The following is a 17603-nucleotide window of genomic DNA, read 5'->3' on the forward strand; positions in this document are numbered from 1 at the left end:
TCAGGTGGACCCAAAGGACACTAAATAAGGAACTGGGGACCAGCATTCTTGAAGATCTCTGTTACAGCATCCTTGGTAACTGAGGATGAAAGGAAATAGAAATAGACTCCCTGACCTGATTACAATAGGAAAGACAGAATTCAGAGTGACTGAGGCCAGAGGGCAGCACCTCACCATCAAGGTTGAAGGGGGCAGCAGTGGTGATAGGCTTTGTACTGCAGGGAATTAGATGATGGCTAATTTATCAAGTGTTTCCTATAGACGAAATAGATGAGAAACCTACTAAAGTTTTACTTACTCTATATATTTAGAAATATTTTGAGTCAAGTGAGCAGAAATACAACTGAGTCACCTAGTAGCCAGCCCTGGCATCTCCCTTGGTCCTTTTTTTCAAATTTTATTGAGAAAGAAATGAAATACATCACTGTCAAAGTTTGAGGTGTAGAGCATGATGGCTTGATTTACATATATTATGAAATGAAGACCACAATCAGGTTAGTTAACATCCATCATTTCATGTAGATACGATCAAAAGAAAAAAAATTTTTCTCCTTGTGATGAGAACTCCTCTTTTAAGAAATTTCCCATTTCAGGAGTTCCCTGGTGGCCTAGTGGTTGAGGATCTAGCATTGTCAATGGTGTGGCTCAGGTCACTGCTGTGACACAAGTTCAATCCCTCACCCAGGAAATTTCATATGCCATGGGTGAAGCCAAAAAAAAAAAAAAAAAAAGAACAAAACAAACTAAAAAAAACAACTTTCTTATGTTTCCTGTGTTTTACACCACAGTGTTACTTGCCGCCATCATGTTGTACATTCCTTGTACTTATTTATCTCATATCAGGATCTCATCCAGTTCTTATATTGAAGCCACTTGATTAAAGAGGAAGCTGGTGTCCTGCATAAGGATGCTGCGTCACTGCCACAAATATGTACTGTGTATTTTCTGTCAAGCCTTCCTCATATGGCCCCATGCAGCCATATAGCAAGAGTCCTAGATAGTTAACACTGTACTAGAGGAACTAGTCAGTGCAATAAGACAAGAAAAGAAATAAAAGGCATCCAGGTGGAAAGGAAGTAAGAAATACATCTTTATTCCTAGATGCCCATTCCTATGTAGCTATCTTTTCTCAAACTAGTTTGTCATCCCCAGAGAATTCTGGTACTAGAAGAAGTGCATGTATTGGTACGTCATACCAAAAAAGCATTATTTGGTGATAAAAATAAAATAGTTATTAAGCCATGAAAAAACAAACTTAAATGCATATTTACTGTGCAAAATCAAGGAAAAAAGGCAGAGAAGCCTAGTAAAGATTCTGCCTGGGTCTGGCAATGTGAAGAAGGCACTTTGTTCCCTTTTTAGGAGAAAGGAAAAATGTTCTGTGCCCTGTTAAATGTTTTAGAAGACATATAGCAGACAAGGGTTTTTTTTGGTTGTTGTTTGGTTTTTGTTTTTGGGTTTTCTTTTTTTTCCAAAGGACAGGGCCATGCAGTCTTCAGGAGATGGTGACTCAGGGACTGCTGTATGCCAACTGAAGTAAACAGAAGCTCTTTTAAGCTGGAGCAAATGTCATCAAGGGATTTTCCTAAAAGTCCCCAGCATCCACAGGTGGTTTATGTTTCTCTTTTTCTGCTTTGATTATTGTTGCTCTTCTGATTATTCTGGGGCCCTCCAGCTATTCTGAGCAGAAGGAAGTCACCCTCACAGCCCTCCCACCATCCCCGACAGGGTGACTGGCAAGCATGGTGTTAATCAATATCTGTTGAGTGATGGAAAATAGGAAGAGTTGTGCAAATGCATTTTAAGCAGAATAACGTATGTACTAAGATCTGGCTTTGCCTGTCTGTGGCTCCTTGATGGGCCAGATTGCCAAGGTCATCACACTCATCTGCTTAAAAATTTTTCATGGCTTTGAGAAAATGCCAGTCTCCCAGCTAGTTAACCCGCCTCCTTATAATCAGATCGTGCCTGCCTGTTTCTCCTCCAAATAATCCCTCAACCACCCCCTCCAGGTCAGCCATGCCCAGGAGCCAAGGTCACTTCTTGATGCCCCCTCCCTTTTTTTTTTTTTTTTTTTTTTTTTGGTCTTTTTAGGGCTGCAACTGCAGCATATGGAAGTTCCCAGGCTAGGGGTCTAATCAGAGCTGTAGCTGCCTGGCCTATGCCAGAGCCACAGCAACGTAAAATCCTAGCTGAGTCTTTGATCTACACCACAGCTCGCAGCAACGCCGGATCCTTTACCCACTGAGCGAGGCCAGGGATTGAACCCGAGTCTTCACGGATACTATTCGGGTTCATTACCTCTGTGCCACCATGGGAATCCATTTGATGGCCTCTTATCTCAGGCCCCTGGTCTTGCATCTGCTTTTCCCTCTGGCTGGATCTTGCCCCCTTGTGTCCTTACTCTGTTTATTCCTAAAGACTCTACTCAAGCCCAACCCCTACCCCAGCCATGGACCCCATACCTGAAAGTTTGCTTGGCTTTTCCCCACCAGCCTGAGAAGTGACTGCTTCTGAATCCCCTTCCACACAGGTGCTCAAGAAAGACCTGTTGAATTGCTACATTTGTGAAATAATGGCCTCCTGGGAGGAAAAAAATGACCTGGCAATAAGGAAAAGTCACGCATTATTTGATCAAAGGGTGGAGTCATTCATGACTTGCTGGTTTTAAAAAGGAAAAACACAGGCAAAGTCAAAGTTGCTAAGGCACTGAAATTCTATTTTCAAATTTCATGTGGAGCCAAGTGTGAACTTCACTGCCGTTAAACAGAAGGAGACTTACTCATCTTAGAGCCTGCCTATCAGGTGGGTTTGCACCTAAGAAGTTCGTAAATAGAACATCTGATGAAGGTCAGACCATAGGACTGAATCAGCAGAGCACAGGCCACTCGGTCATGAAACATAAGGACCACCTGGCAGGGCTGCACTCATTTCCAGAAGCTCCTGTGTTCTTTACTGACATTGCTCTGTACAACAAGTCCCATCCTTGTGGCTCATAACCCTGCCTGCCCCCCACCACCACCCCAGCCTGGCACTGATTCATCACTGTCAGCTCTCTCTCCCCCAGGGGTCTGGGAGCTCCCTGGCCCTCAGCTCAGTGAGAAGCCATACACACTTTTCAAATAACATAAGCAAATAAATGAAAGGGAAAAAAAGATAAAAGACACATGGATGAATTGGTTCCAGACCATCCTGTGGCCTCAGATGCCCTTGACATCCATCCCCAATTCCCTTTTCCCTTGTGCCACCTGAGCTTTGGAAACTGACATTCTCCCTGCAGGAAGTTGGGCTATGAGCATAGCAGCTGAGAATGTGCTCTCTGGAATCAACTGTGAGGCTCAACATTCCTTTTATCAGTTGTGCAACCTTGGCGAAGTACCTAAACTCCTTCAAACTCAGTTTCCCATCAGTAAGATCAAGATCTTAACAGGACGTTCCTCCTGAGGCCAGGGTTTCCAGATTCCTCACCCAGGCTGCCTGGGGTACCACAAAAAAACTCCCAGAGGCACCCATGGGTGTTTGCAGTCTTCAGGGAATTGTGGAGATGTCTGCTGGGTACAGATGGCCCTTGATGGGCACAGATCCCAGGTCTAGCACTCTTGGGTTGGTTAGACCAAACTACTGAAAACTGGTTGGTTGGTAGTGTTTTGGTTCTAGGAACACTGGGAAAGTCTCTTAAGATGCTAAGGGCACAGTAAGCTGAGAAACACTGGGAATCCATGTTACAGGGTGGTTTCGAGAATTCCATGAGCACGTATATATCACGTTTGCGAACACAAATGCGAGCTGTCCTCACCCTCAACCCCATCCTCTGGGCCTGTGTCCTCACGGCGTTATACGACAATCATCTAAATCCTTATTGAATTTATGAGCAAACTACCCAGTAAGTAACCCAATTATGAAGAATAATGCAAACGCCTTTCTTCTCCCCAGTTACAAATGGGGGTGACTAACTAGTTTGGGGAAAATACCTACATGGGAACACACAGGAGCTAGAACTCCTTAGAGGCACTTCTTCTAGGAAGTGAAACCCACAGACATTACTAAAATGTTTGCTAGGCACAAACCGCTAGAAGAAAGTAAACAATCCTCAAGCCGGCTACACTGGAAATTCACACCAAAAATAGATGCAACGCATGAGGGATATCTTGGAAATAGATCATCTTAAACAGTAATTTGAATAATTCACTGATTGATATTAACTAAATGTCAAGCCCTCTTCTTCTAAGGAACTAAATGTACTGGAAACAATGTATTCTGTTATCTCTATTTAGTTGCCTTTTTTTTTTAATGGATGTCTTGTTTGCTTGTTTCCAAGGTAGTCACCATTACATTCATTACTTTTTGAACCAAATGCCATGAGTTGGTGAGGGATTAATAATACATAAATATTATGTGTTTAAGGGGGCGTTGCCATGTCTTTTTTACAAAAATATTCCCAAGAATCACTAAAGCCAGACACTAGCTTTTGGTTGTAAGGCACAAACACCAAACAAGAAGTGTTGGTTTTTTTCCTCCAAAGAAAGTGGAAGCCAGTTGCATTCTTGAGTCTCATTTTTTTTTTTAATTGAAAGGCTAACCATATATTAAGTTATCCTGGAATCCTGAGTATTGTCAGAGTCCCTGAAAATCTCAGACAGGAGTGGGAGAGACTGGCCACTGACATTTATAGGAGGCTGACCAGTCACTTTGGTATTTTGGCTGTCCAGTCCCTTTTGTGAACTGTGTGGTGATGTCTTTTCCTTTCCATCCAAAACTATTCATGGCACCAGGAGCACCAGAAAGACAGAGGAGAAAAACCTTAGATTTAGTTTGAATCTCAATTGACGTTAAATGTTTGGTTTGTGTGTCTAAACGTTCCAACATTTAAAAACAGCAGATTCTTGTATGATAAACCGTAACTGTGGGTAGTGGGCTTGCCAAGGAGTTCAGAAAGTTTTTCATCCAAAAAATCCTCTACATCATCCTTGGCAATGGAGCGACGTAAGCACGGTGATCTCTTTATCCGGAGAGGAGCCTAGAGAGTCACAAATATATACCGAGGGATTTAGCATCCCATTATCCTGAATGCGAGCCCTAGAATCAGTTCTGAAATTGTTGCCTCTACAAAGCCATTTGAAACCATATAAAGCACTCATGAAACTTGGGTATCTTTGCTCTGTGACTTGTGTCACCGGATTGTAAGGATTATGGGGTGAGTGTCATGCCCTCCTCTTCCACTGCTGTGTCTCCAGAATGTGCGTAGTATCTTGTCCATAGAGAATGCTCAATAAACAGTGGTGAAATTGATAGATACATCTCTAAGTGTTATTATATGTTACAATATATGCTTCACAGGCTTTTCAGGTCCAGCCCCATCTGCATTACTTCATTTAATATTTCCAACACACTAGCAGAAGTTAGTTTCACCCCCTTTTCACAAAAAAAGAAAGCTAAGATTCAAGAAGGGAAGTAGATCTCTCAGGATCACACAGCTGGCCAGCACCGAGCATAGGCACAGAGATGCTCAAGAAAGCCTTATTGAAATGAGCTACCCCCCCCCCCCCCGCCAGGGGACCACACATCTCCTGGTCCCCTTGGAGTTTCCCATTCACTAGACTTGTAGGAGGTGGTAACCAGGGGCAGAGCAAATGGGGGTAGGAATATGGTGGGGGGCGGGTGGAGGAACAGCCCCTCTCAACACGACTGGGAATTGGGCTCAAGTCTTCCCAACCACCTTGTTGCATAATCTCTTTCTTCTTTGGAAAATGACGTGAGGGCTTCCCCAGACACTGGGGCCTCAGCATCTCCTAAGAAGGTTGGGACACTCCTGAGAATCCATTTAGTGCACAGCAGGGTCTCCCGGCAAACGCTCCAAATCCCGAGAGAGGGGCGCTTAGCCACACAGGCATCTCAGAGCCCTCCCCCTTCTCGTTCACAGCCCACTCCCCCCAACCCCCAGACTGGCGTCTGCGTGCCAGCTGCCCCCTGTCCCCAGCCCTCTCCTACTTGGAGACTTCTGCCAATTTTATTTCCAAAGCCTCAATCACAACCCCGCTTTTTTTCTAGACCATCTTGTGGGGACTCCGACCTGTGGAACATTCTCAAGGAGCTCGGCCACCTTCATCCTCATGGCCAGTGTGGGTGGGCATGGCTTCCTTCACAGCACACGGCTACACAGACCCTTGGCAGGGGACCCGTGGCTGCCATAGTCTTTCCAGGGTGGGGTCCTTTACGAGGAATTTAGGAGGAAACTTCAGGTAATAACATTCCTGAACTCGAAGGAATCCCAACCCTTCTTGTTGCCCATGTGGACACGCCCCGAGTGGGGCAGTGGCTCCCCAAGATCACACGGTGAGTGACCCCAGGGGAAACTCACATTTTCCTCTTTACACACCACACCCTCTCCTTCCCAGAAAAATCCCAGGCTCATTTGGAAGAAAGACAATGTTCCAGAAAACACAGGGGGGTGCAGCTTTATGGCCTTCAGCTGTGGAGATGCTGCTCCTTTCATTTCATTTGGTCTCCTGGTCACACACGTCCCATCTACGAGGCTTCATGAGTAGACACGGGACACACACACACACACACACACACACGTAAAGGTTTTCTGGCTCCTGATCCACACATGCAGATGTGCAAGGCGGCTGCAAGCCGATCGGGGGAGGACTTGGGGGGAATTCAGGGATGCGAATGCAATGAGGACCGCCGCTCCCTTTAAAAGTTAAAAAACAGGGATCCAAATTCTATTTTATTTCGCATATGAGGGAGAGGAAAGCCAGTCTTACTGAGAGAAAAACAACTCCCAGAAATCAGAATCAGACAGTCATGCCCGGTCTGGCTGCCGGGCAGCGGGAAACCCTAACCTTGGCGGGTCCTGATGGCTTCCGCGGGAGAGACCTAACATTAGTGATTGCCCAGATCCATATCCGGTACAGCTGTGAGGTCTCTGCTCTTCACTGCCATTCCACCAAGAAATTAAAAAGCAATTTTCCTTTGAAGCTCTGGAGGGTGTTTTGGGTTTTTGTTTTTTGTTTTTTTTTTGTTTTTTTTTCATTTGAGATTACGGGTTGAGGTCAGAAAATGAGACACAAGGAATTCACAAACACATATACATGAGCTTGGGTAAAATTCCATCCCCCGCAGCCCCATTTTCAGTTGTCCTAACTCCCAGATTGCTTCCAGCTTGACCAAGCTCGGGCTGGCAAGCCCTCGATTGAGGGACCCAGCGCCCAACGCTTTCCTGGAGCGGAGGTATTTTATGCCTTAAGCTGATCAGCGTTGGGGAAGATGAAGCACGCAAACTGCCTTGAAATATTTGTGAAGCTATTTTAGCAAAAGGAGCAGAAGAAAAGATACACACAAACCACATACCCCAACCGATGAGGAATAGGATTCAGGGGCTTGAGTGGGAGCCCTATGCTCTTTATTTGTTGCTGGTTTTTGTTTGTTTGCTTGTTGTTGTTGTTGTTTTAATTTTCAAACTTGGATTTCTGTTTCTCAACAGATGATCGTCTTGGTGTCAGCTAGAGTCCAAGCAGGAGACAGAAACCACACGGTAACGTAGAAGGGGGCAACTTAGAAGGGGAAAGTTTAACATCAGGAATTGAGTTGGAAGTGGGGCCAGAGAGAGGAGGATTACCCAGTGAGACGGGAGGAGGCCTCCAGAGGATACGGGGTAGCAGGCGGGAGGGGGCAGCCCCTGCTGCGCTGAGATAAGCCCCCACCAGGCCTATAGGACAGGGCACCCGCAGGACAGTCTCGGGGCTGGCAGAGGAGATGCTGAGGTATTACACAAGTAGAACCGGCTGGGAGTCAGCCCTATGGAGCCTGCTGGGGAGCGCCAGGGAAAGCCATCCATGGACAGGTGTGCTGCTGCAGGTGCCCAAGCCCAGGGCTGGCTACCCGGCACCCACGAGCCGGTGCCGGGCAGCGGTCCACGCAGCAGAAGGCTCACGCAGGAACATGCCCCAGGTCTCAGGAGCTGGGCTGCTGGAGAGGCCACACCCCCTGCAGGAGCCCATTTGGAGGCCACTCTAGAGCCAGGAAGGAAAGTCCCTTCCTCTCGCAATGTCCCTCCAGTGGCCACTACCGACAGTGTGGTGCCAGAGGGCCAGTGAAAATATGCAAAACGTTCATCTTGCCTTCTGCAGATCCAGCTGTGAGGGCAAACTTGGGGCTGAGAGGCAAACTGTGAGCTGATGCTCTGCTTTCATACCTCCCTCTGTACAAACCAAACTCCCAGATAACTGAAAAACCACCATGTATTCCTCTAACAAGACATAGCTATGAAGAAATGAAGAAACTCTCACCCTTTGCCCAATGTGTATCCTGGCTATCAGAGTCTCTGAGTCGAAACATATGGCGAATCCTGTAAGACAGAGTCCTGCCTTTAAATAATGTCTTATAAGCTGTTTTAGGAATACACGTAGAAAGTAAGACATGTAGGAACCAAATATATAACTCAGTTAAGAATGTTTCAATTTCCCAGGATTGTTTATGCGATGTCGATTTTTCAGACTTTCAAACTTGCATTTTTTTTTAACTCAAAACACAATGGATGCTTAAAAATAAACTTTAAAGAACATCCGTGCCAGGCTGTGTGCCGGGTATTACATTGATTCTCTTAGTTTGTCATCCTAGTCCCACCTGGCAGCTTTAGAGTTAACCTCCACATTTTGCAGAATACTGAAGGCTCTAAGATGAACTTCTTACTTCTATAAGCATAATTGATGTCACATCTTGGAAAAACAAAATAAGAAAGGGGCAAAAGGGGTCAAATCTGAATATATGGCTTAACATATTTCAGGAAGCATTTTTTTTTAAATAACTCTGACAAGTGTTCCTGACAGCCATGACTCAGAGTTGCCTTCAGTGGAAGCGAGTTCATGGGCAGGAAATTGGGTACAACAGACGTGCACCAGGCTTCCACAGCCATCACAGACCCTGGAGGGGTCTTATATGCAAAGTCTGAGGGTTTCCTAGAGAAAAGTGTTTCTCATTCTATTTCCTTTGAGACATAAGGGAGCAGAAAGTCAGAAAGGGAGGGAAGAAGTGAGGAACAAGGTGGACGCGGGAAAGAAGCCTGCTGTTTGCTCGATATAACCTGTCTTCCTACATGTTGCTCAGGACTCTGGTCTCTGAGAGGTGGGGTCACTTCCTGGGCACAGTAGAACCGTACACTTATAACCTCAAGTCCATCAGAGACCAAAAAGCAATTTCACCTGTCGATTGGTTGCTTGGCTGGTTAGTTGCTTGTTTGACCAGTTGCTTTGTTGGTTGGTTATTTGTTTTCTGACTCCACATCCTGGCAGAGCTTGGCGTGGTTGCATCTTTCAGGGTGACTTTAAATGAAATATTTAAACATGAATGCCAGGTGCACTTAAACACGTTAAAGAATGTATGGTTTTGTGTCCTGTGGGACATGGTGAGAAGCTGGCCTCCTAAAAGCTGGGGAAGGGGCTCTCAGCAGAACCCAACCCGGCTGGCACCTGATCTCAGACTTCCAGCCTCCAGAACTTTGAGAAAATAAATGTCCTTTGTTGAAGCCAGTGTTTTGCTATAGCAGCCTGAGCTAATACAGCAGTCTTCACAGCCTTTTCTGTACATCTAAGGCTGTTCTAAAAGTAGAAGTTCATATCTCAAAAGAAATATAACCTGGTCAAACTATTGCATTAGCCAGGGGTTCCAGGGTGGTCAAAACTCTGATTTTTTAAAGCAGTTATTTGCCACTCCTTTACCACTGTTGTCAGGAAACCAGCTCCATCCTGTCTCCAAACTCCAGACTCCCGGAGGAGAGACCTGGAAAGGCTGGGAACACCCCCAGTGCACTCCCTGCCCTGAGGTCTTGCCATTGGGCCTGGCAAGCACCCTCACTGATGCCTTATTGCTTGTCACTTGTCGGGGCCCTCCAGCTCATCCACGCCCTCCCCAGGCCACTGTGGGATGCTCTCTTGGGTCCCAAGCTCTCCCGAAGCTTCACAGTCATCCCTTGTACCCTTGTTTCCTAAAGCCCTCCACCCACACAGACTGGGGACTCCTTAAGGCTCCAAGGGATCCTTAGCCAGGAGTCACAACCTCAGATGCCAGGCAGGGACATAAATAAGTAAAGGAGCCCGTGGATGAGCCACAACCAAAGAGCAAATCAAAACTTTAACATTACTGAATAATAGCGCAACTGGATAGTAAGGATTTTAAAGTCTAAACTGAAAAAATACAATAGAAAAAGAGAAATCGCCTTTTATTCAATTGTTTATTTGAATATTTTTTCTCCTCTTATGGCTGCACCTATGGCACACGGACGTTCCCAGCCCAGGGGTCAAATCAGAGCTGCAACTGTGGACTGCGCCGCAGCCGCAGCCACACAGGATACTTAACCCACTGAGGTCACATCCTCGCAGAGACAGCATCAGTTCCTTAACCCACTGAGCCACAAGGACTCCCTATTTGAAATTTATTACTCTCTTCCTTTGGAATCAAAATCCTGATTTTTTTTTTCCCGGTACTAAGGTGTCAACGACAGGCATTGTGTTTGGCACGTCTGAACGTGGGCTTTGCAGAATGGTACCTCTACCAAAATAATGGTGGTATTCTCTGGTATTCCAAAGTTATCCTTTGGGATTTTAAATTGTCCTTTAGTTTTCTATGCTAAATGGAACAGCAGCTCAACACCTTCTATTTCTAGCTTTCCCCCACACAGCCAGGCAGACAATGCAGGCAAACTGAACCATGCTGAGTCACCTTCAGAAGGCTTGACGTCAGAAAACCTTTTCTGGATCTCATGGCAAACTGAACCATGCTGAGTCACCTCCAGAAGGCTTGACGTCAGAAAACCTTTTCTGGATCTCATGGCAAACTGAACCATGCTGAGTCACCTCCAGAAGGCTTGACGTCAGAAAACCTTTTCTGGATCTCATGGCAAACTGAACCATGCTGAGTCACCTCCAGAAGGCTTGACGTCAGAAAACCTTTTCTGGATCTCATGGCAAACTGAACCATGCTGAGTCGCCTCCAGAAGGCTTGACGTCAGAAAACCTTTTCTGGATCTCATGGTTCAGCTCTGCAACATGAGGGCTGTCATCCAGGCCGGGCCAAGGAAAATGGGCCATATTCTCCATGAGCTTCTTAAAGACATTTTGCTGCAATACGTGAACCAAACCACGGATTTGTGTAACACCCTTTGAATGCCCGGAAGAGGGGAAAAAACACAAAAACCCAAGTGTGAGATAGATGGCTGAGTTTACGAGAAAGCTGAGTTTTGAGTCTAAGTTTGCTCTTGGGGATGGGGGTTTCTCTGTGTAAGATGCTACCTTTCATGTTTAAACCACCTTCCTGGCACCACAGCAAGGCCGACGCCCCTGACTGTCCCACAGCACAGCCAAGGGTGACATTGCACATGCAAACTCACAGACCCAGGGGGTTCTGCACAGGAAAGCATGGTATTTACTGAGTTAACTCCATGTCCAGGACACATCTTGCTTTAGCACAAAGCATCTCCCAGGGCATGGCACGTAATAGACGCTAATCAATTCCATCCTTGGGGAAAGCACTGCCATTGTGGATCGAACATCTTAGACTGGCTACCAGGCCCAGCATTTGGAGCAGCTGTGGAGGGAGCCTGGTGTGTGGTCACATACATTAATTTTGGCTAGTTCATATTAAAGTTTAAGATTTTTCTCAATATTTCAAACCAAATCACTTCTCAGATATCTGGGTTTCCTTGCGTAACAAGTCCCAAAGTTCTGTACTCACAAAGGTTCCCCCTGACACCTGGAATATACATGTGGCCTCTTAGGGAACATTATTTATTTCTGGACTCTCATAAGTTACAAAAAAATGCTACAATGATGAACTTATTCTTACTTTATAACTTGGCCTGTAAGTTCTTGGCTGTCACTATAGCAGAATGAACAACAGTATTTTCAGTTAGATTTTCATTTCTAAGTGTTTTTCTCTATTCAGAACACAGCGCCTTTACTGCACTCAAATGAAGCTCTTTCATGAACTTGCCATAATGTTGGACAATTTTTTTCACTTAATTCCAGGTGCATTTCCCTCAGCCACATCAGTTATGACATTAAAATGTAAAAGGCCTATTGAAGTTTTTCTTTTTTAATAATTTCTTAAATTTTCAGCCGTATATTTCTTTTGCCTATTAGTCATAGTTCTTATTACTATTATTTATTTTATAATGCTGTCTTAATTTGCATTCCTTCTGAACACACACACACTTTGCCAAGTAAAGGTATAGAATTTTTTTCTCATGTTTATGCATCAGTTGTTTTGCTCGAATTTTTCTTCTCGGAACCACTGGTCTTCTTGTTCTTTATTTTGGCATTTGGGGGCACGAGAAGACTCTAAGAACTATCTGATTCCCATACAGGATGCAAACGGTGATTGATGGCAACTGAAACCGTAGGAGGCTTGGGGGAATGTAGCTATGGAACAGTTCATGTCCTACTGCTCAACAAATCTGGCTGCTCACTGTCATAATAATGAAGAATGGGAAGAAATCCACATGCCCTCCAAAATTAAAAGAAAGGAAAAACAACTGAAAAGCCAAGATTCCATGTAACCGCCGTATGAATCCTGTTGCAGGAAAATGTCCCATGGCTCCAGCAAACACTTCCCCTTTAACTTTGAGTTAAAAATTTGTCCGCTTACATACACAATCACATATGAACAAACATTTGAAGATCTTATACCAAGTATTAATGATGCTTGTGGTGAGGTGATAGGCTACAGCAAATGTAATGACATGGGGAAATATATATATATATAAATGTTATATGAAGAAAAACACAAATTTAGGAATGACTATAATACAATCACATTTTAACTTTGTTTAGAATTATGTATTATGATTTTATTTAAAAACAGAATTAAAAGTAGGTATGTTACTACTATCCAGAGTATAATCTTAAGAAAGGCAAAAAATTATATAAATTAATGCATCTTTTTTTAAAAAAGCACAGAACGAGGAATAAAAGGAGTGAATAAAAGAATGACACCCAGAGTCCAGGCTGGGTCATGAAAGTTAGGTTGGTTTTTGTTTCCTCTTTTATGTTCCTCTTTATGCTTCCAGGGCTCTTCAATGAATAGTTATTACTTTTATAATAAAAAAATATGTTAAAAATGGTTTTTGCATTCACTTCTTTATAAACAAAATGAAATAGCCTGGGAAAGGATGCAGGAAACATTTGCATAATCGTGGGAAATAAATTCTACTGTTCATGTGTTTACAGATTTCCTTTTCTTCAAATAAATATTATATTTCAAACTATAAATCATAAATCTCATTTTTCTTGGATATGCAGTCATTATGCTTTATCTGCAATGAAATGATTAACAGCTTTCTTTGGGAGGATCATTCAGATAGATGTAAAAAGAATTTTATATACTTTATCCTCATATAGAAAGGCAGAAAGTCTTTAATTCTTCTGTTGTCTGAGAGGAACTCCTAAAAGTCACTTTATTCTGGAATAAATAAGATGCAAGTGATTCTATTTCTGTCCCAAGTGACCTCACGCAGTTTCCCTGTAAAGAGTCTGTATCTATGGAAATAGCTCTTTCATAGAGCGGTCTGGCTGCCCAGGTCCAATGCCACTTCTAGACTTGATGCCCTTTTTGGAACTGTCACCAAGGGGTGATGGTGAGTTTAGACTGCCTGCAAAGGATCATCTGCCAAGAAAAATAACTCAGAAGCTGCCACTTTGGGCAAGGCATTTGCCTCTTCGGGGAATTTCCAGATCTCCTCTCTTATATATCAAAGACTCTTGAAATGACTTCAGTTCTGACCCTGGTGCAGCTTTAGTCCAGGGGTCTGTTCTGTGCACAGGCCTCCCCCAGGGCAGGGTCTGTCAGGAACCGTACCCCCATCTCCTGTGACCCTGGGACTGCTCTCCCCCAGGTGCCCAAATGCTCAGCTCTGCCCTTCTTTTTGGCAGGTCTTCATTCTGCCCTGTCTTCTGCACTCGTCACTGCCTCCTTTGGGCAGGTGGCAGGGGAAAGTCTCAAAACTCACCAGCACCCCTTGCTCGCAGGAGCTCTCAATAAAGCAAAGAGCTCGGATCCTGGATCCACACAGCCTGGGTTTCAAATCCCTGAGAGGCCCTCACCATCTGTGTGAGCCTGGAGAAATCCTTCAACTTCTCCAGACAAGGGGACAGTGAGGGCACCCAGCTCCATAGAGTCTCCAGGGAAGAGAAGAGCTAAAGCTTTTCAGGTGCTGAGCCTGGTGTCTGCAGGCACCAGATCCTGCCCATGGTGAAAAGAAGGAAGCAGAGTCATTTTTTGAGCACCTGCTTACAGGTGTTTTATATACACCTTAGAAAAATCCTCCGCAATGTGCATTATGGACATATTATAGTGCTAAGGCTCAGAGAGGTTCTGCAGCACACCTCAACTCCAACTCCAGGGACAAGGATTAGTGCCGTCCCAGACAGACCTCACTCCCAACCCTCTCCTCTTAAAGGCGAGCAAAGGTACCCTAGGGGACCTTCCCAGGACAGATCCTCCCCCACGTCCTCCACCAGCCTTTTGTCTAGAAAAACTTTAGCTTAAGAATAAATTTGATCAGAGAAATGAAACATGAAGAAGCAAAATAAAGACGTCGAAAATGACCAGATAATCAGAGTGTAGCCATTAAACAAAGTCAAGGACTTTTAGTTCCTCCTTGTGGGCTATGGACCATATTCTAAGCCATGGCCCTGAGCTGTTTTGCAGACATTGAAACCCCATCAAGTGGAAGAAGTTAACTACATGATGACCAGATTGGAGCCACGACATAGGCTGCTACCTCTTGTGTAATTCCGAAACCTGGCCTCAAGGAAATGAGAGCACACTGACCCTAGAACTGAAGATGAATGTCCTTAATCAAAATGATGCTGATCAGACCACTGCATGGCCAATATCAGAGCTGACTGTGATGCTTTGAAAGTAGCCCCCTCCCTCCATCCAGGCACCCCCAAAGCTCCCCTTAAAAAGCTATTGCCCCCTGATCGGCACTGGAGAGTTGGCCTTTGGACAAGAGTCCACCTTCTCCCAGGTTACCAGCCTCCCGGGTAAAGCAACCTTACCTTTCTAACAATGCTTGTCTACCAGATTTAGGTAACACTCTGCTTTCCTTGGACTTTCGTTTCAAACTATAAAGACAATTTTCTGAACAGAACATCTGCCCCAAGCACTTCACTCCACTGCACATAAGTAATAAAATAACCATCAATTCATTGGGTGTCATTACTATGTGATGAGGTCCTTTGATCTTCAGTATTTGTTCACTTGGCTAATAAATAATCACAACTAAGCAAAAAAAAAAAAAAAAGCAATGCCAGTTAAGGAATATATAAATGCTGCCACCAAGGAAAGGACATAGGATTATGTTTGAAAGGATTAAGTAAATATTAGTGTTTCTCCTTATGAACATGGACAAGGGGGTCTACTGAGGTCCCTGTGGCTTTTCTGTTGCCCTTTCATTTGTGAAAGTCTGGTTGCAAAACTCGCAATTGGAGTTTGAATTCTTTTTCCATACTGGGCAGTTGGCTGCCAGCTGGGGGAGGGAGTTGGCCTCCCCATGCCTTCTGGCAGTGTCCCTGGAGGCCAAGGTCCCGTCCAAGAGAGGAGGGAGCACGCCAGGCCCTCCACCCCTGCAAAGCTGGTAAGCTGGGGCTTGGGACCCCTCTTATGGAGTCTGTGGAGTCCAGGGAGCAGGCACAGCCCTGCCGATGGGAGAGCATGTGACCCACTCTGTGTCAGAGGCAGAGTGTTCCCTGGGAGCGTATTCGGGGACACCAGAGCTTATCTGAGCAGAGAGTAAAGGTGGCAGCTGGTGGGGAGGGGGGTGCGAGGGTTCTTTCTGTTCAGGCCTGTGGGTGACAGTTACCTTAATTTGATGAATTGCCCCAGCACAGATTATGTGGATTTAGGGAAGAAAGGCCTTTTTGTCATTAAAACAGTTCGTTCACCAGTTTGTGGCCTAAGCACAGTGACGGGTGACGGTACAAGAGCCAGCCTGTTTTCAGCCATCCCAGGCCTGGGTCTCCCCTCCGGGCAGCCTGCCAACCCACCACCTTATAGCCGACACCCCTGAGACTCAGGCAATCCAAGTCCCCTGGGCCCTGCCTCACTGCAAACATCGACTCCTAGGACCCCCTGGTGGGAACAATGAAGGATCTCCTGATGTTGACACTCAAACGCAGTTTCTTAGACTCCTCGGTGATCCTGTGCCTCCCCAGGGGCGAGCACTTCACCTGCAGAGCCTCTTGGACTTTTATGCTGACTTGAGCCCACCCCAGGAGAGGTTGCTCTGGCCCCCAGCTGTGCAGACCCCAGGTTCTAACCTTCTGTCCCCCACCCACTCACTCCCGGAAGGCTGGAGGCCCCCTCCCGAGTGCCAGGGAAGGTTCTCAGAGAAGGCGGTGCTGTGCTGCGGTTTGAAGCAGGGTAAAGGCTGTGGGGAAAGAGCCTTTGCAGAGAGAAGGAGGGTGAGCAGAGGCAAGGTGCCAGTGGGGCCTGGCAGGACAAGGAACAGCCAGTGGGCATGAGTGGGGACAAGGCCCATGACAGTGGCAGGAGGGGACACTGAGGACGCAGCCTCGGCGGTCGGTCCTGAGATGAGGCTGGTGTCTAAGGAGGGAGCAAGGCACGGCAACCACTGGAGTGAGCTATCCTGTCAGCCCGGCCTGGCAGAAGGCAGATTCTGTCACTTCCTAGACCGCATGACCTCAGCATCCTCTGTGAGCCTTGGCTCCTTGCTGCAAAGTGAGGCCCCAGGGCAAAAGAGAAGGGATCTCAGAAAAGGTCAGGACCTCGGAGAAGACAGAAGTGATCCTGGAAAATGACAGGGACCCAGGAGAAGCCCTGCCTGTGGCCACTGCTAATCTTTCTCTTTCTGTCCACACCCCACCCATCATCTCTCTTCCTCCCGAGTTCTAGCCCCCGGCCTCGCCTCCCAACTCCTTTTCTCTTTAAAGAAAATGCATTTGGTAAAGATAAACAATGGAATGGATTAAACTAAAAACTGAGTATATGGGAGGAGGGAAAAAGTGATACTGATCCGGGAGTAATAATAATGATGATTAAAAAAAAAAAAATCCAAGAGTGAAGCCAGGGCCTGAGATGCAGCCTCTGAGCATCTTATACTTGATATAGTTGAGATTAAATGTGGGTTTGCTCTTTCTGGCAGGAGAGGAGGAAGCCTTGATTAGGTGCATGAATCAGAAGGTCCCTGATTCTTCTTTATCAGAAGAAAATCAACGAAAAGTTCTTTGATGGATGGGCAGTGATACCTGGTTTTCCCCTGTTGCTGGAGGCCAGCTCCGGCGGCCAGGGGGTGTACACTTTTCCCAAAGGAGAGGGACGGACGTCGGCTTTTGCAATGGAGACAGCCTCTTTGTCCCTTCTTTCAGGGCGCTGGACTGCTCAAATTTTATTGGCATAAGTGGTTGATTATATAGACAGCTTTTTGCTGCTGATTACATCACAGTGTTAAAAGTACATTGGTTAACTATTACATGGTATAGCAGCTGTACGTCACGTTCTAACATCTTTGTCTTAACTAAATTTAGTGGGTACAATTTAGGGGCAGTTAGGTACAATACATCATGTGGAAAGGAGGAGACTCAGTA

The 17603-nt window shown here is 45.5% G+C and overlaps 1 long non-coding RNA gene across 1 annotated transcript; it reads left to right on the forward strand.

The window, feature by feature from the left end:
• The first annotated feature begins 7112 nt into the window (after nt 1-7112).
• Nucleotides 7113-13265, forward strand: LOC106506435 (uncharacterized). Its single transcript, XR_014830290.1, has 2 exons — nt 7113-7233; nt 7487-13265. It is a non-coding gene; the product is annotated as an uncharacterized LOC106506435 (long non-coding RNA).
• The last annotated feature ends 4338 nt before the right edge of the window (nt 13266-17603 follow it).

The sequence above is a fragment of the Sus scrofa genome, chromosome 15, assembly GCF_054392235.1.
Source record: "Sus scrofa isolate SSC_HxYL_T2T_F1_AM1 chromosome 15, Sscrofa_HxYL_maternal_Yorkshire_Landrace_v2.0, whole genome shotgun sequence".
Classification (NCBI taxonomy): Eukaryota; Metazoa; Chordata; class Mammalia; order Artiodactyla; family Suidae; genus Sus; species Sus scrofa.